This window comes from Equus przewalskii, chromosome 8 (assembly GCF_037783145.1).
Source record: "Equus przewalskii isolate Varuska chromosome 8, EquPr2, whole genome shotgun sequence".
Taxonomy (NCBI): Eukaryota; Metazoa; Chordata; class Mammalia; order Perissodactyla; family Equidae; genus Equus; species Equus przewalskii.
Genome location: NC_091838.1, coordinates 60,873,733 through 60,893,528, shown reverse-complemented (window position 1 = coordinate 60,893,528; position 19,796 = coordinate 60,873,733). Strand labels below are relative to the sequence as shown.

At 38.2% G+C, this 19,796-nt stretch overlaps 1 long non-coding RNA gene across 6 annotated transcripts in view; it reads left to right on the top strand.

The window, feature by feature from the left end:
* The window catches only part of LOC103563395 (uncharacterized), an 85,531-nt gene that overhangs the window by 26,456 nt on the left and 39,279 nt on the right, over positions 1–19,796 (top strand). The window contains exons 3-5 of one of the 6 annotated variants that reach the window (XR_011543152.1): positions 2,191–2,517; positions 11,773–11,860; positions 12,999–17,115. This is a non-coding gene — a long non-coding RNA (uncharacterized lncRNA). Of the gene's footprint in view, positions 1–2,190; positions 2,518–11,772; positions 11,861–12,998; positions 17,121–19,796 lie in introns of those variants that run through there. The other 5 variants (XR_011543153.1, XR_011543154.1, XR_547870.2 and 2 more) reach the window with 5 other exon arrangements.

Below are 19,796 nucleotides of genomic sequence, written 5' to 3'. Positions count from 1 at the left end.
ACCTCAATAAAGCTATTTAAAAAAATAAATGGGGCCATGCAGTGAATGAAAGCGCGGAGCCCAGTCAAGAAAACAGGTGAGGACTCACGGCTCCTGAAACATAGAAACCTTGAACTAGCTAAGACCTGACCAGACAGGAAGCCGTTTATGCTATTCCTGCTACAGCAGGCATGAGTGATGACAAAAGGAGGAAACAATAGAGGGCCTAGAGCCTCAAAGTGGCTGAAATACGGTAACTCCCTTCACTGGGCTGCTTCTGACCCAGGGTACTGAAAGCTATTGCGGAATCGCAGTCGGCAGGGCCTCTGTTCCTTGCAAATTGATACACTCTTCAAACTATCGGTAAAGCCCAGAACATTGATAATACCCTACTGCTCATCTGAAATGAAAGTGACTGATGTGCGGCTTCCCCATCCCTTTCCTCCTTCTTCCCATTTATTTTTTTCTCTTGCACAATGAGTCGTGGAATAAATGAAATGAATTTGCTTCTGCACAATTTCTCTCTGCTGAAGCAGTGATCGCACATCTCTGATTCTTGTCACTGAACTTTCAGGGGTCTTAGCATACTATGAGTTCACAATGTCAGTCACAAGAGCCATTTCCAAATATATTTTCTCGCCTTTCTTGAACCAGTTTGCTAAAGTAATTTCTTAAAAAAGGAAGAGAATGTGCAATAGATGCTCAGCAGATATTTCAAAGTGTAAGACAAGAAGAGATTCTCCAGACAGCCAAACCCTTTTCTTGTCCCATCTAAGAGTTCATTTCCTTTTACAAAATCTTGTGATTGAAATTCAGAGAGGATTCATGCACAGTTTCCCCTTCAATTACTCCAGGAAAACGGCAATTCATTGCATCTCGTTCCATGTACTGTTACAAAGTTCTTATGATCCAAGGAAATTTGATTCCTTGGAGTTTATTCATCCTTGATGCTAGTTCTACCCTCTGTAAGAAAAACATTTTTATATCGGTAAATACTTCAAATATTTGAAGATACTTAACCAATCAGACAAACACAAATCCCCAACTTTGAATCATTTCTTCTCTGTGTTATAAAGCCCAAGTTTCCATATGTCATCATTTTCATGTCTCTCAAAATTCTGGTTACACTCTTTGAGCATACTCAGTTTGTCAGCATCCTTCTGAAAACACATCAGGCAGAAATGAGCTCTATTATCCAGGCCTAACCTAATCCGTGTAGAGAATTTCTTTTACTTTCCTTCCAGACACCATCATTGGTGCAATTCATGATTGCATTAGATCTTCTGGTTGTTCATTACTCTTTGACTCACTGGGTTTCCAGTCAAGCCAAATCTTGGGGTACTGTTTTTAATATATTTTTCTGGGTAACTACAGTTGCTTTAGTCCATTGGCATGGACAAATGAATGAATACAAGCAAAAATGCAAAGATCTTGAACAGGATATATGCCTTTTTTACTGACAGCAAGTTGGCTATTAGATGACGCTCAAACAAGAATAAAATAGAAGATCATTTTTATAGTTAAAACCGATATTTTGAAAACAGAAGTCTAGGCTCATATTGAGTTTCAAGTTCATTAAAGAAATTCTCCTGTTCTCATTTATTTGTTGCATCCATGGTGGTTCTGACTTTTAGTTTATACCTGACCACAGTTAGATAATTATTTCAGACAAATCACTATCTTCGGCTAGTAAGATGATGTTATTGAGACCACAAAAATGTCTTTACAAGCTGTATTTCCCATTTGCTGAAGGCTTTTAAAAGTTTTGGGCACCACTGAGAATCTATGAGTCATTAGAAATTTGGTTGTTTTCCTTGAATATCATATAAAGTTTGAATCAAATTAGTATAAAGCAAATAGTTTAAAAGTGATTTGGAATTTTCTGATAGGCTTTTGTTTAAAACAGATTGTTTTGCTTCAAAAAAATTATCTTCTTATTTTGAATTTTGAAGCAAGTTTCTTGATAAACGATGAGGAAATCAGGACCTTACATTGTTATATCATTGCTTTTCCTATTTTAGCTCGACAGAAAGTTGAAGAAGCAAGATGTGGTCTACTTTATTGTTTGTAGCTTAAATGAAATGTATTCTAAAATAAAACTTGATTATAAATACCAAGTCCAAGACTTATCCCTATAACTAGTTAAGAGAAACCTATAGAGCCCTGAACACGTGGAGGAGCGTTGACATTCCCCCTTCCTGCATTTCACAGGACGCATGTTTGGATCCAGAGGCTATAAAGGAGATGTACAGAAGAAAGAGCGTCGGATGAATTCTCACAACTGAACATGACAACCCTCCACGTATTTTTGTTATCATCTCCACAGCAATCATTGTATGCACAATCATTCCTTTGGTTAACCTGGCTATCAGAGATTTAAAGACCTCAGATGTCTCTCTCTCCCCTGGCAACAGAGCAACACAATTCACCTCCATGCCCTGAAGAGGAATAATTTTGCACATTTCAACTAGAAGCCATCACTCCCTTTGAGCTCTGTCTGCCAGTCATGTGTAGATGACCAAGGGGATGGATCCTCAGGTGAGCACTCCTACAATGGCTATAGAATGATGTCATTGTAGAAACATGTATTAATAAATACATTTGCATCCTTATATATGTATACGCCAGTACACTCATATCTACACACACAGATAATTATACATCTCTAGGTTTAATGTGACAAAATAGGTCTATTGTGTGAGGACAAGCCATAGGAAATGGGCCTGACAGTTACAAGTATCAGGGAAGGACTAGTGCTACATAATGAATCACTGTTGTTGAACAAAATAGCACAAAACAGCTATTATTTCCTAGATGAAGGTGAGGCTATTCTGGCTCTTTGGGTGATCGTAAATAAATCTTTTGCAATGTCCTGGAACTCGATCAGCCAACAAGAGAAAGAACAGTTGTGAAGCTTCGAAGCTGTTTGACCACAGCCTAAGCTAAGGAGGGAAAATATTCTCCTTGAAAGTCATCTTCCTCACACCTTCCGCATTTACGGGTCTTGGAACCAAAGCGTAACGCCGCCCCTACTCCTTTTTTTCCCCTTATAAAGGGAACAGAAGTGTTGTCCTCTTTACCGGGAAAAGTTCTCCAAAGGGTTCAAGTTTTCCTTTCATTTGATTGCAAGTAGCAGCTTAATCTGGTGCCAACCGGCAGAAGCAGTGTGATCCCAGGCTCGAACAGGAAAAGGTGGTGGGCCAAGTGGTACGAAGCCTCGGGGACAGAAGAGTGCTGTAATAAATGTTGAAACAGCCCTATTTGATGAATGGGCGAGGTATGTGGGGAATGCAGCTGAGCGCCGCCACAGAGGCACATTTGTCTCGGGTGGAGCCCTTTGTAGTAGAGGACAAGGGAGATGCTGGCCGTCCCTGGCTCAGGATTTGCATGGAAAGATTTAAATGTCTGTGTAATTCCCTGTAATTTGTGGATCAAAACAAACAGAAAAGAGGAGGGGGAAAGCAGGCAGGAACAAATGCCCATGCTGGAATCTGCAATTTGAAATAAATAAATAAATGAAAATTTAGAGCAACATTGGATGAGGAAATAACCCTGCACTTGAAAATGTTTGAATTTTCATTCACTGTTTCAACTCAAAAGTCCACTTCCCCAGCCTACAAATCACTGCAGGGCTCAGGGATGCATGGAAACATGCGTGAGCTGCTAACATCCCTCTGTCTAACATGTGTCATATTCTAGACCTGTGCTGTCCAATACAGTAGCCACCAGCCACACATAGCCATTTAAATTTAGATTAATTGAAAGTAAATAAATTTAAAATTCAGTTCCTTGGCCACACTAACCACATTGGAGTGTTCAGTAGCTACGTGTGGCTATTGCCATTATATCGGACAACCCAGAACATTTCCATCACAGCAGAAAATTCTATCAGACCACACTATTCTAAGATATTCACGAGGCTTGTGAATGTCTCAGATTTTCAGGGGTAGGTATTAAAGGAACAAAACCAATGTGGAACCAGCTGAAATAATGCTCTTCAGTTAATCTTGTGTGGAAAACTTGATGCTCTGTGAGAAAAAATTCACTTTAAAAATTACTTCATCTTCTATCCTCCTCTCAGCAAATAGCAATGCTCGTGACAGATTCCAAGAAGTCCCATGGTAAAGACTAGTAAAGAACTTTGCTTGTTGTTGATTAACCCAAGTACTTCCAAGTTAACTTGAACACATAACCTCTATTTACAAGGCATCTATTAACTTTCCACAGAACTCAGGTTCCATGAAGCATTTCTGGAAGAATTTTGCTCAAGCCAAGACTCTGTAGTCATTTACTCACTTAGGATCCTGGCAGACAATTAGGACAGTTCCAAATTAGAATAAATTGACCAGGGTCTGCCTGATCGGGACTTATGCCTCATGAGTTTAGGGAAATCAAGTCGGCAGGTACGAATCAGGGAAGCTCAGTTAAAGTAAGATATTATTTCTCAAATGTCATTTCTGAGGATACCGACAAGCTACACACTGCTCTTTCTGAAACTGATTGCTGATTATCTACCTGAAATCAAGACTATGAAGTGATCTATCCTGGCTTTATCTCCTAGAAGCTTTGACATGGAATTCTCTTATTTCATAAAATTTGCTGAGCCAAGCTTGTCAAGTGGGATTCCTAGCTGGATTTCTCTGGAGACATGAGCACCAACATTCTTAATCTACTCAGCTGAGAGAGACTTACAATTTCTTAAGAAAAATAGAAACAGTTTCTAAGCAAGCCATATGTTCTCAGATCACTGACCCAGTGCTCGTGTTGGGGTGCGAAGTTGCTGGAGGGGCACTCAAAGATCCTGAAGCAGAAAGGCTTTGCTGCACTCCATCAAGCAGAATCGGGATCGTTTCTTACTCCCTCAAGTTTCTCTTCTTCTGTTTTCTATCTTCTTTTCTTCCCTCCTCTCTTCTTCTTTTCCCTTTCTCTCTCTTCTCTTCTCTTCCTTTCCTTTCTTTTCTTCCTTTTTCCTTTCTTTTCTTCTTCCATTGAGTTAGACAGCTCTGATGGAATCTTCAGATTCCAACGGCTCTTATTATCCATGGCAGCCTCCTTGAAGAGTATGTCAATGAAAATAAATAGCTGCCTAATATCTCTCCTCTAAAAATTATCAGCACTACCCCTTAGAATTTTACACCCTGGAATGTGAGCTATGCAATCTGAATAGAGAATTGTAAAGTGAAATTAACTCTCTACAGATTTCTGGGTTTTTTCTCTCTCTTCGGGTCTTCTCACCTGACGGATTTGTTCTTGCTCAAGGATCATCGGCTACAATGAGTGTTAATGCTAAAAAAACAAAAAGAGAGAAAAGAAAAAAATCCTTTGCTGCTCACACTAATGCCACTAACATGAAGATTCCTGTTTATAATAATGCTCTTCAAGCCCCAGACTAAAAGCTTATTTAAGATGACAACAGTATTCAGATTAATAATATATTTGAGCACTTTAACTTTAAAATATATCATGGATTCTGCCTTCAAAAGTAAGTGCTATATAGTCAGAGAAAGCTAAGTTATAAGGTTTATGCTCATTGGTAAAATTTATATTTGCAATACAAGTTGTGAGATTCAAAGGGCAATAATTTAACTTTTTATGAAAAATTTTTATAACAGTGCAGATTATTTGTACACTGCCTATTGCTATAAATCAACCACAACCCAAGAGAAGATGTTTGAAAATATCCAATCTCTGTCAGTGGAAAGGAATCAAATTTACAAATAAAATATCATTTTGGACAATATTATAATAAGGTCATTTCCCAAGTGTCTTAAAAGCTATTGGACAAGTCTAAGTACCTACTGATCGTATAGTGCCTTCAGCATCACAGTAGTGCTTTATTCTGTGGCACTAATTCAATAGACACTCTCTCCCATGATTTGCAGATTTTGTATTTTGGCAATATAAATGGTGCTACAATATAACTGATCCACAAATCTTCTTCGTATGTTAGAGACATGACCTGGATAGCTCTGTAAAGAAAAGCAAGCATAACAAAACTGTTTTGCTGAGAAAAACCTCATGAGCCAGCAAATATAAAAGAAAGCTGAAAAAGTAAATATGGCGTGGGTGCTAATCCAAAAGGATGTGAGTAAATGTCAACTCAATGGATATTTTTCCTACTTTCAAGGCGCTCGTGCATGACGGGTCCAAGCATCCTTTGTTCACTCGGTAACTAGAAGCAGAATGAGATTGCTGGATTCCTTAATTAACCAATTTCAAAATAGCCCTCTATTACACTGATCTTGTGGTTTCTACAGATTGCACCTGCCTTTATTCTGGTGACTCTAGGCATAGTTTTTGACAGTGCCAACACCTGGAGGAGCGTTCTTGTGAAAGGAGGTTTTCTATAATCCCAACGAACCTAGATTTTAGAAGATATTTCCCTACTCTTGGCCTTGTTTTCCATGAATCCTAGCTCTCCTCTGGCTTCAGATACCTTCATTCAGGCTGTATGTTCCATGAAAGGAATGAAATCAAAAGAAAGCTGGAAATGAGAATTAGATGTTATTTTGTCCCTTGTTTTCTAAAGTCAAAAGTACAGTTTATTGAAAAGAGGTTTTGCTGTTTTAACTACATATGTCTCCATTTCTATCAATACCTTTAGAACCACACATATTAATTCAGTGATTCCTCCTGTAAAAGCTTTGTTTTGATCACAGAACCTCCATTCATGCATTCACAGTCATGAATCCGGCTCCATGTTTCATTTGCTCCCCATTGTTAATGTAGGAAAACACCAAAACATCGCTCTGCAGCAAAGACGTATAATGTAAGCACACGTACCTGTAATACCAGCCAAAACTGAGTAAAAGTAAGAGAAACATATCTTCCAGACCTTCTTAATTTCCTTGGGCTAATTTCTAACCTATGGGGCATTTTCACCAACAGGATTTTTCAGAACGCTATTCTTCTGTCAGTTCCAGATTAGGAATTAAGATTTAGGACATCTAATTACTAAAACGTCCCTGTTTTATTGTTTCCAAAGAAGTATTTATTGTTTATCTTCTATGTGTTTTCGTTGTACTTTGTTTACACGGCTACAATTGCTTTCTTTACATATTATCACATTTGTTTGTCTTTCTCCAGATAGGTTATAAATTTAAAAGGCGAGGACCTTATTCATCTTTGTCTCCAGTTCTAGAATAGCATCAGTACACAGTAGACACTTAGGTTGAATAAATATTAGTTTGCTTTTAATTTTTCCCAGTGAGGATGTATGTATATGCGCACAGGTATGTGCATGCATGACAGCATCATTCAGATGAATGATAATTTATTTTGAGTACATACATGCACACATACACATATATGGATCATTTCTATTCATCTTTTACTAGCATATATGAAAATACGGTGAAGGCAATGTGATGTTTCAACAATATGTGTGTATGAAAATCAAACTTTGATTTCCAGCTACGAGAAGTTAGGATTTATTTTCCTTCTCTAAAATCCATCATACTTTACTTCCATATAAATTTTCCTAATTCATGACATTGATCTTGTTCCTCATCTGCTCAGAATTCTTCACTGACTCCTTATTGTCTAGCCATTAAAATCCAGGTACTTTAGCATTCCTTTAGGCTTGGAGCTTTTTCACTTCATTCTCCATTTTCTCTCTCATTCACCATCAGTTTTCTGACCTTGTTTACTCACAACTGTAACTCTGCACCCATGCTCCTGCAGTACCACCGTATGAACAATTTTTTTCCATCTTTGCATGTCCAAATGCTACCTATCCTGCATGACTCAGGTCAAATGCCATCACTACCTTCAGAAAGACTTGGTCATCCAATTTAAAATTAACTGCTATCCTCTCACCATCTACAGCATTAGCACGTCCTCTGAACTCCCATAACACGTGTGCTTCTGGCTTATTTATTTACTAAACAAGCATTTATTGAACATCCCCAATAACCAAGCACAGGAAAAGTGTCAAACTTGTACTTGTCTAGTCAACTCAATCAGGGCTCTCCTTAGGAGAAAAACAGCAAATGTTGGTAGGATGTACTCTAAAAGGAGGTTTTTAACTTATGGTTTTATATAACCAAAAGAACAATTGAGGAGAAAGTAAACCACATAATGAGACTTTGTGCAAGGTTACCATCGATCCAATTTACTTGTAATGTATGATCTCAATTTACTCTCTGTTAACAATCCTCTAGACAAACACAAAATGTTTAGTGAATTATGAATAACATGCAGGCTTTTTGTAATTATAATTTAAGTGGGACTCTGGTGAAGTTTTAGCCAGAAGTCATTGGGTTCACATTATCTTTTTATTTCATCTATCACTTTGATTTTTTTATTGCAAACTCCAAATATTTACTTGTGCACCTCATAGCGATCTGCATTCTCCCAGGCATTTCTTAGTTTCAATGGCAATATTAGAATTTCCACAATGCCTACTTTGATATTCTCAATCCCTTTCTGAATTTTTAAACTTGGAGTGTTTCCATGGTGCTAACTATTCCAGTTTCCCTCAGGTATTGCTATAGGAGTAAGAGGCAGAGAAATGGTAGGTGTTAGATCTGGATGTCTCAGCATTTTGGCCTCCCAGTCCTGGTCTGGGTGACTGCCCTCATGCCAGATTAACATGTTGAAGTAACCCAGCTCCAAGGCACACAGGTTTCCAATGTTGTCCCAGAGGTTCTATCTCTATGAAAGGGGAGCCGTGTTAGGCAACCAAAGAGTACACACATCCCAACTCTAATTCAAGATCCACGTTTTCCATACAATTCCCTTGGACACTGCTCTGGCTCTTAGCCTGGGCTTCAGAGTACAGCAAGAGTTGACAGGGAAGTGACAGTGGTTTGAAACGATTGCAGACAAGCCTCATGAGGGAAAAGCATGAGATAACCACACTAAAGAACATCAGCGTGAAGCAAGTCAAGCTGCTCGATCAATTCCACACTCTTCGTTTCCATGCCAGAGAATAGCAAAGCTGCCCAGGAATAACTAGAGGGCGGAGATGAGCAACCTCCGGCAGCTTTTAAAATGCCTGAGCTGAGGGAGGGCAAAAAGGATGAGACGAAAAAACACACCTGGTCCTTCTAAACATTTTATCCCTAAACCTGAAGGAAGCTTTTATCTCCCCATAAGGCTAACAAGGTACACTTTCATTGACACCGTGGTTGGTCTAGCGCCCTGAAGCAAAATGGGTGCTCAACAAACACTTGTTGACACAATTGCTTCTTCCTGCGTCTTTATTGCACCTAGTCGGGATGATATTTAACGAGCGAGCCTTGCCTAGTTCTCTCAATTCTGAGAAGACTGCCTTTAATTGAGATCACCTATACCTTTCCATGAAAAAATGTGGCCGCAGTTCAGGATCTGTGAGTGATGTGGGTCCCCTATGTGTCTCCCTGAGAATACACACACACACACACACACACACACGGGATTACCTTCTGCGACAGTTGGAGGGAGGTTGTTGGTGCCTCCAATGGGAGTAGGAGGGGAAAATAATACATTCCTGGCCAAAAGCTAGCAAAAGTCTTTTTCATCTATGGTTGCATCGTGTCTCCCATTACAAGTGCGTCCAAGCATATTCTAGTCCTAGTTCAGTCTAGTTAGATTTTAACTGTTGTATATTAACTAGCCTTATGTTAAGGATGACTTCATACATTATTCATCCAGCTGCGTTACAAACTTGAAGGACACCCCTGTCGTCCTCAGTTCTCCTCCTCACTAGCTGTATACAGAGTAGGAACTTAATGAATAGTTTTTTAGTTTCAATTGGAGTCATAATCTAATTCCTCAAAATTCTCCTTCTTTCAGAATGTTTTCTACTTGACTGTTTTCATTTGAGCTGGTGCATGCGCTGTTGTGTGCCAGCAGTACAAAAGATGCCACACTGACACAGTGTTTCTTTAAACAGCTCTTTCATCCGCCCTTTTTGTGGTCACCTCATGGCAACTCATCATATTAAATGGTTATTTACGAATCTTGAGACTGCTTTCAACTTGGTCCAACCAGTAGAACTGTATTAGGATGAAACTTGTTTCAGTGCCAGTGGATTAGTTATATCCCATATCCTAATTAGTGATCTTTCATCATTTACGTCTTAGAGCTGTTCTGATAAAAAGGAAGGGAGGGATGGAGAGAAGGACAAGGAGGAGAGAGAGAAAAAAAGAGAAAGAATAATAGTTGAAGGAAAGAAAGAGCGAGAGAGAAGTACTTTGTGATCTAATAGTCCCATTGTATTTTATACCCAAATCTGGTTATGTACAGGAAGGCATACGTGGAGAAATGAAGAGAAACTTAAAGGTTCTCAAAACTTAGTTAATTAATTCTACCGACTGTTTGACCAACTTAACTTCAAGGATGTTTACACGTTAGAGTGAGCAATTTGGTCATTGGTATTCAATCTACTGATGCATGACTGAATCATTGTAAAAGATTTCTCTGAATTTTGATATTGGTGTCAACTTGGAAACTAATAGTTAACAGAATTATGCCACCATTGCTATGAATTAACTTGTATCTTGTAGGAGCTGAATAAACAGGGTCTGTTTCTGGAAGGAAGCAGTCATTCTCTTCTTGCATATTTATAACTGTTTTTAGTATTGGGTATTTAAAGAGTTGTCTTTGGCATCCCACAGCACCTTTTAGAGTAACAAGTCTACCAAATATTTCCAAGCACAACAAAGATTGTAAAGAATACTTGTAAGTCCTGTCTCTCTTCTGTATGGCTCACATTCTAAACAGCAAGTACACAAAAGTTCCCCTAATCACTTTCTAAGAACTTTGTTTTCCCTCTTTCTTGGTATTATTTGTTTTTTTATTCTGCTTTACCTGTTTCAGAGAAGAGAAACTTAAAATACTTCTCAGACTGGTTAGGGAGAGAAGTTAAATATCCCTGTCTTTTAATGTTTCAGCAAACATGGGAGGGTCAGGAATTAAGAGTTAGTCATCAAATATTTATCATCCATCTACCATGTTAATAGTTCTTAGTATGATGATTAAAATGATGTCCAAATTCTCCTTTTCCCTTAAGGCTTACATCAAGAGTCACCTCTTCCTTGAAGCCTTCCTGACTTATTGGTTGCTTTCTACATTCCTTTTTCACCATTATGAAATCCCTTAGCACTTTTTGTTTCTGCCATATTTGTTGGCCCTTGACTTTAATCTGCCATATATTGTTCACTGATTAGGTTTTTATGTCTAACATTTCTTCCCCAGTAAGAGTACAAAGTTCCTGGGGGATTTCTATAGATGACATTTGACTATAAAACTATACAAATGATTTTCTCATAAATAAACCTGAACTTGGACATCCGAGTGAAAGAAAGCCCTCACCTTCCGCCAGCCACTGTACTACGGTATACCTGCATTGCAAGGAAGTGGCCACCACTCACAAATATCTGGGAGCCTGTCCTCAGAATCTATGGCCCAGCATTTCTTGGGAGTAATCCCTAAGATGATAAATCCTTGACTTTTGAAGATGGATTTAGGTTTTGGAAACGGCCAAGAGTCATTTGGAGCCTGGACATAACCAATCACTCAATGATTAAGAAGGGTGTCCCAGTTTCTGGTGAGGAATAAAGACTCTCAAATATGGGCACTGACTTTTTTGCATTATTTACAAACCAGCTGTGATGGCAATGCCAGACGTATAGTGACACATGTTTTAAAGAGTGACATTTCATTATTCTAAGTGTATTTCTTCCAAAGGTGACTAATTTGAAGGAGATGGTTCTAACTTTGAATATAATTCCTGGTCATTCAGTTAAAAAAAAATTGGTCTCGTTGCCTCCTGCACACATGTCCTATTTCTTCTGTATCTGTATCTAGCTTGGTGCCAAATAGCAGGTCATAAACAGAAAACTGCCTGGGCTTGAAGTATGCCTTTGCTGCTGTCTGACTGAGTGACCTTGGACAGGTAACTTAACCTCTCTGTGTTTCAATTTCCTCACATCTAAAATGGTATGGATTTCTGTGAAGATAAAACAAGTTAACACATGTGAAGTGGTTAGAAGCATGCCTCGCACATAGTATTCACTATTAGCATTGGTAACTCAATTAGAATTAATTAATTATTATTGACTACTATAGTTACAGTTCTTTTAAAATTATAACCATCAATTTAACTCAAATTGAAATAACATTTTTAAAGGTTACTTTCCACAAGTGCGATCTTTTTCAACTTAAATACTGGAGGACATTCAAATAATGCTTTCTCCATGGGGCCAATACTTACTACGGGTGCCACTGGGTCTGCCCTAGCATTCCAAAGCAAGGGGACCATCAGTGTGAAGACACCATGAGTCTGAAAGTCTTCACATCACACTGGGTGATGTCTGATCTTGGGATAAAGTAGCACACTAGACAAAGTAGTAGGAAGAATGGAGCTTGGAAAGAAGCAAAAGAAAATATCTGGGTTCTGGACAAAGGCACCATACATGTCAAACGGCTTTGAAATGTCTGGCTTCCTCTTTAATATTCCTCCCAACGTTCTGCCATTTAAGACCACAGCTATTAGTTACCCCACTGAGTAGAAGTGCAAGACACTTCTACTATCCATCTATCCCTTGGCTTACACCACGAATCACAAATGAATTACAGGCCATGAGAGGGAGATCTCAGCTCTCCAGTGCAGGGGTAAATGTTCCTTTCCTCACTGATCATGAAACACCAAGGACAAGCAAACCCTCGTTCTCTTTTTCACAACCCCGGATATCTGACCATGTGAGCAGGAAGACCCTCTGACTCTCCAGAGATGGGGCAGCTGCCCTCACTTCCTGTCACCTGGAAGTGGGTGGCCTTGAACTGACAACCCATTAATGTTGCAAACATGTATTGTGTTGAGTCCATCATCCTGTTTAACTTGGCATCACCTACAACCACTCTAACATTTTGTGAATGAGATTACTGCCAAATCGGTATGTTTCTGATTCAGTTACACTTAACCCATTATCCCTAAGTGCTTTCATGATGCTTGTACTGATGACGAACTCTGCCTTCAATCTTGTTTTTTTTGTTAAGTAAGACTGTCTAAATTTTCTCTTTCTGTCGAGGAGATTGAAAGCCCTGAGACTCTTTCCAAAAACTTTTCAGGATCTGCAGTGGCATTTTCAGTGGGAAATTGGCAACGGCTTATGTGTGAATGAAGACAAAGAAAGCCAGTGAGCAGTCGAAGGCCTGCAATTGAGCGTCTGCTTGTCCACATGTCAGAGAAGAAATGTGCAAATCTTCCTTCAACTCCTAACAGAGTATGTCTGCCTGAAACTCATAAGGTCTGATGCATTTTAGGAATTTAAACAGAGGAGGGAGAAGAAAAACACCTAAAGTATTAATGCAAGCTTGCCTGGAAATATCATTCCTTTAACAACTGCATGTAGTCACACCCTTCCTCTACTGCCGCCACAGAAAACGGAAGATATGACATAGGTTGTGTCTACACAGCGCCAAGCATCTGGGTTAAATTCTATCTTGATGTTTTGACCTCATACAGACATAGGGTTATTTTTTTTAACACCATCTACAAGGCTGACATAATCTGTGTCAGCTAGGATAATACAATTACCAGGCTGCAGAGACTTTTACCAGACCATAAAATTTTCACCAGTCTTTCTCTCAGTGCCCACTGTTTTCTCATCATTTAAAAAACAAAATTAATTAAACACTTCCTTGTATATGAAGTTGCTAATGGTGCTGGTTGGGAGGGCTGTTGTAGAAACAGATCTCTAATAATCTTGATCAGAAGAATCAGTTTTTGACAATATTTGAATGGCTAAACAGTAGATTCTAGAGTGATTAGCCAAGGCTTCAAGTGTCAACTCTGCTTTGGATTTCTTGACACGCCTCAAAAAATACCGAGAGATTAAAAGAAGTAATGATGTTTAGTAGCAAGAATAAACACTTTGGATGAAGATAAACTTATATCTGGATCCTAGCTCTGCCATGTGACATTGCACAAGTTATTTGATATTCTGAGCCATAGTTTTCCTGTCTGCAAAATGGGGTTATCATAAGATTATATAACAAGTTGGAGTTGTTATATGACTATCAGATTATGTGGTAGATGCTCAAAAATTTATGGTAGCCATTATTGTTTTATTTGTATTAAAAATGACAATATTATGAGCAAAACCAATTCAAATATTCTTAAATCCCTCAATCTACTGTTCGAGGTGGACTCAAGAGATGTAGATGAGATATGGAGGAAAGAGCACTGGACTGGGGGTGAATGTTCAGCCAGTCAATTGTCCGGAATTTGTTGTGGTGACCTTGGACAAGTCAGTTTCCTTATTTGAGCTTCATATTGTTTATCTTTAATCATGAACATGTTAGCTCTGCTATCTAAGATCCCTTTAAACGCTATCATCAATGTTGCAAATGTTTCAGCACAGCTAGAGTTAAAACAGATATGTGAATACAGGTTCCTCCTATATGCCATTTTTGGAATTTGCTTGTGCTTCATCAATATGAGTTACTGACACAGGCAGAAGTAAAGGTCAATCATGTTGAGACTTTGATATTAGTCATCATTACTATTGTACTTAATAATGTATCATGTTGGCATTTTCATTCAGATCTTTTGTTTGTACCAGTGGCATTATTTTAGAATTCTTTACCATGACTTCCTGTCTTCACACTGGCTTTTGCAATCTGGTTTTAATTCAGCAGTTTCACTGATATTCTGTGTGGAAAGTCAATGCCTCCACTCTTCCCCAGATCTTACTTGGTCCCTTGAAAAGTTTGGGGAATGAGGTAGCAACGTGTTCTCAAGTTTATTCAGATACATGTATGAGAGTTTTATGGAATTTGATTATTTTACTCCACACGTGTGTTTGTCTAATGTTTTGTCTCGTGTGTGTTCACAGAAGGCAGAAATGATTCTCTTTCATCATTTTTTAACACGGCAGGATGTATTCAGTGGGAATCTTTTCTGTCATTAAAAGTGGATGATTTACTACATCTGAGTGGCAGAACTTAATGTCAATTGTGTATATTTCCTATCAACTGCTTCCATGGCTTCAGTTGCCTAGTGGTGTTTTCTTGTGTTTTCATACCTGTATCATTATACTGAGATTTCTTTTCCCTCCAGGGAATTTGGGGATATTTTTATTCTATGTTTAGAAGTGTTCAAACATGTTTTGTCTGACTGATACGATAATTCGCAGAAGAAAGACAACATTTTTGACTTTTTCCTTTAACACTTCACTTGTTTTGATCCATCAGTGAAGAAACCCTATTTCTTTCTTACCTTCATCCGCTTTTAAACACATATAAGATACCAGGTTGGGTGAAGTGATGTGAAACATGAGACAGAAATCTGACTAATTTTGCAGTGACCCTTTTCTTCCGGATGAGATTTATGTTTATATGCATGACTAGGATTGAATTTTCTAGGTGCCAATTCAGCATAAGTCACTTATATGGATTAAGTAGTAAAGTCAAGTTTGTAAACCCAAAGAGTCAGTAACAATCAAATATAAATATATATATATTTAAAGCTGAGAGGACTATCTTCAGGATTATCAAAAATGATTCTTCAATATCCAAATGTAATGAATACCAGTCTACAACATCAAGCCCTAAACAAGACATTTAAAAAAGTAATTGTTGAACAATTGAATGAACGTAGAGGCCACTAAATAGAATTTAGAAGAATTATCTAGCTTAGAAAGTAGTTTATTAGCCTAGAGGGAGGCAGAAGTGCAAAGTAGAGTCCTGTTCAACAGACTAGAATTGGAGATGTTCAGCAAATTGAAGATTAACAAATTTCTAGAGTTAGCAAAATGTATCGTTCCCACATTTCCCTTCCAAATGTTTCCATCACATTTTTTGCAATCATTCGAAGTTTCCAAGATTCTAGTGTCACCGTTTGACTTGTATCTACGTTAGTCAGAAAAGCACATCTAGAGTGTGTGTCATCATTGCACCATATATTTTAATTCAGATTTGTCATCATTAGTTTTGGTTTTCTTCAAACACGCCTAAAGAATTTTAAAGCATGTAATATTTTTCTGTGCTTTATTACGAATTATGTTTCCATATTCTACTTCCTAATAACATATCTTTATCTTTTGTCTTTTATGCTCATTTTCTCTGGATTAACAGCATAAGCTATACGTATTAGAGGAGGCTAAGCTCCTGAGACCATTAAATCCCCAAGAATCAGTAAGGTAGCATAGTAGAAATTTACTTTTTTTATGAAACAGGCCTGGGCAGTGACTTTAAGTCAGCAGTGTCTCTGCTCCATGAAGAGTCATTTAGGGAAATAGACCAAGACTGACACGGCCCCTTTCAAACTATGGCTTCCAAGATTGCCATGGTCTTCTCCATTGAGGTCTTCAGGAGGCAAAAGGAGCATGATAGTACATATCACTTCTGCTCACATTCCACTGGAATGACCTCAGTCCTATGGCCTCATCTGGCTTCGAGAAAGCCTGGGAAATTTGGTCCAGCTCTGCACCCTGGAAGAAGAGGAAAGCTTATTTTGGTTCTCCAGCTACAAGTATTTAGCCACCATGTTATCCTTCCCATACCCCATACTTCTGTTTTAGAGAATAAATAGTTATTCCTCTCAATCTTTCTTCACTTTTACATTATTTCTATTTTTCTCCTTTGTGTCCTATCCTAGCTGCTTAGATGTCCTTTAATTTGGATGGCTAAAAACTGAGAAGAAATTCAACACGGGAAATAATAGGAAGCCAACCTTGATGTGGGTCTCTGTCTTAACTGAATCTTTTGTTTGCCATAAATAAATAGGATTAAAATAGCAAATATTTGGATTGAATTATACAGATTGTATCCATAAAACTTATGTGAGAAAAAGTTTAACATAGTTCTGATCATAATAAATACTACATCTTGATAGTTGATGAATTGATTACTCAATAGGGGCAACAAGTAGAGCTAGTAAAACAGCTTTCATTTATATTTAGAGAAAAATCTAGGGGTTATCCAATGTTCTTTTCAATTTTATTTTTAATCCTTTAAATATATCCAAATTCGGTAATATGATCTCATAAAATTTCTTAGATTTGATATATTTTTTAATTGGTTGTCACACTTTCTCATGTTACTTATGGACCTTGATGATGACACCAAAAATGAAGTCCAGAGTAAAACACATGGAAACTGCACAGTATGTACTAAGTGCTCAATAAACCTTGGCCGTTATTACTATTTTATAATCAGGCAATTCTTTTTCCTATCCTATTACTTGTCTCCTTTGTAAATGATCACCAAATAGCTTAATTGAAATTAATGTAGCAGGAGGGAAGCAGGCTTTCAATCAAGAGGCGAGTACCTGCCTTTTTGGTTGGGGGGGAAATGTCTCTGAGATTTAGTGATCTCACTTTTAAAATGGAAGAGAATGCCTCTTGCACCTGTCTGGCAGGAATTCTTCAAAATCAAATGAGGTTTCGTGTGTGAAAGGACTCTGAAAGCCCAAATCTAGTAGCTCTTCGACTTTCACAAATTGAGTTATTTGCAACTGACCTCAGAGGTCCTTAAGATAAATATGTGCCTAATTTTGTTTAAACACAAATTTGAATCCACGTGTTTTCTAAGTAAAAAGATCTTGCTATTTTAAAAAGTACATTTAGCTACTGCCAGGATGGTGTACCTAAATCACATAGTGAGTGGGTATTTTGATGACAGTGTGTAATGGGAGTGGAGACGAAGGGAGAAAGGGGACTAGCCCAGTGTTTCCCTCTGGCATTTCACATGCAATTACAAATATTGATAACCTTTCATGGGGATGGAGAAGAGAAACCCCCAGGGGAACTGAAATCCCATGGTCCTGAGTAAGCACGTGGTTAGAGAGTTAAGAAGATGCAGCACTGGGATGGGTCAGGCAGTGGGAAGCGCTAAAGGGAAGGGAGAGCTGCCCTGGCCAAGGCATCAGGTGGCTGGTGGTCACTTTTCAGAAACACTTTCACAAACCCTGAAGGCATCACTTAGAATTGTCTGTTATTGCTTTACAGGGTAATTTATAAGCTATAGCAGTACCTTTGGATTTAGTGATTTGAGATCCCTCTGCAGAAATCTTTTGCAAATATAAAGTGCTATAAGATCAGCCTGAAGCTTTTTAAATAGATCCACACTTCCTGTATTTAGAGCAAACTTTAAAAATACTATTGAATAAGAAGCCATGCACCTATTAAAATACAAATCTTCCTGTCATTTATCACACGTTAATTGGTTTGGAGCAATATTTTCCTCCTCCATTCTAGCAGCTGCCTCTTTTTTCTAAACTGCTTCACCTCATATCACAGAGCATTGTCTATTGGGCTATTCCTTAGTTTTGCAGCTGGAATCATAGCTGAGTTCTTAAGAAGGTGAAATTGGAAACTCACTGATGACATTGCAAAGACATGGAGAAGCTTATTGGGCATTGCCCAATTCTGTCTTTCTCAGAAGATGTATTCCAATCAGAGGTACTTGATACCGAGGGCCTTTTTTACTGCAACATTTGCCATACACATGCTGGGGAGAGCACAGGACTTAAAGGAAATACATATTAGGTTAACTAAAAATATACCAGATAAATTGATGGTTCTATTTTATGACTCTGATTCTCAGATTCTGTCTTGTTTCTACACATTGGCATAATAATCAAGTTTATGTCAGTAAGCAATTTCTCATAAAAACCTGGATTTCCAATGAATCTATATAAATTTATAGGGTCACTGCACTACTTTTTCTCAGGCATTAAGTGACTCTGTTTTCCTAGATTCTACTTTGTTTCAAGCTACTCACTTAGCTTAGAAGAACTTCAGGGTTACCAAAATTCTGGCTCCTACGTTCTGCTCTTGAAAACTATTTGCTCATGACTAGTAGCCATAAAATCAAAATACAGAACACATGACCTCTTGCTTACAAGTTGGCTACACATTTCATGAAAGTAGTCATGACTTTGAAACTATTGCTCTGTTGGTCCACACTGATCTGAGAAGAGCTGGTAAGAATTGAAATGGTTTGGAAGAATTGTACCAAGGATGGGAAGAGAAATGAATTGGTGGGAAAGGGAACTTGCAAGGGTTTATGACCATCCTGCTTGAGTTGCTTTTTCCAACCCAGTGAGATCTTTGAAAAAAGTCGTGATGCGCTATGACAAAGCCCTAAAGCCCTACTTATTCCCAGACTTTGCCAATCACTCCACACTCACCTCCTCGCATTCAGCTTAAGTCATCTCTTGCCTGGTCATCTTGTGGTTTCTCCAGCACACTCAGCTGGAGTGCCTTTGACCTTGACATTCCCTTTCCTGGAAAGCTTTGCCTTATTCTTCTGGCTTCCTGCTCACTTCTTTCAGGTCTCTGTGGTAATGTCTCATTTTGAAAGGTCCTCCATTCTATCTAAAATAACTGCCTCCCTATTTCTATCACTCTCTTCTTTATTTTTCTTGACACTACTTATCTTTATCTGACATTAACTTTTATTTTTATTGGTTCATTTGTTTATTGCTCATCTCCTCCACTAGAATCTGACCTCCATAAAGGCAGAGAGTTTGTCATATTCTCCTCTCTATCCTCATGGTCCAGAGAAGTTCCTAGTATATAAAAGATATTCAGTAAGTATGTGTTGAATTCATGAATAAATCAATGAATGAATGATATTTTGAAGCCATAAACTTCAAGTCGTAGATGGCCTTTCTATCTGAGATTATTTCCTAGTCCTTAAAGTGAGGACAAGACTTTTTCTCCTTTCAGAATACCATGAGAATTGAGTAGAATTATGTATGTAGAAGGACCCACAAACCATAAAGCACTACATAAAATTTGGGGAATGTCACAGCTCAGACACTGTGGTGTGATGCAAAATTAGCTGAACCCGAGTTCGAGGTCAGGCTTCTAATGGGGTGT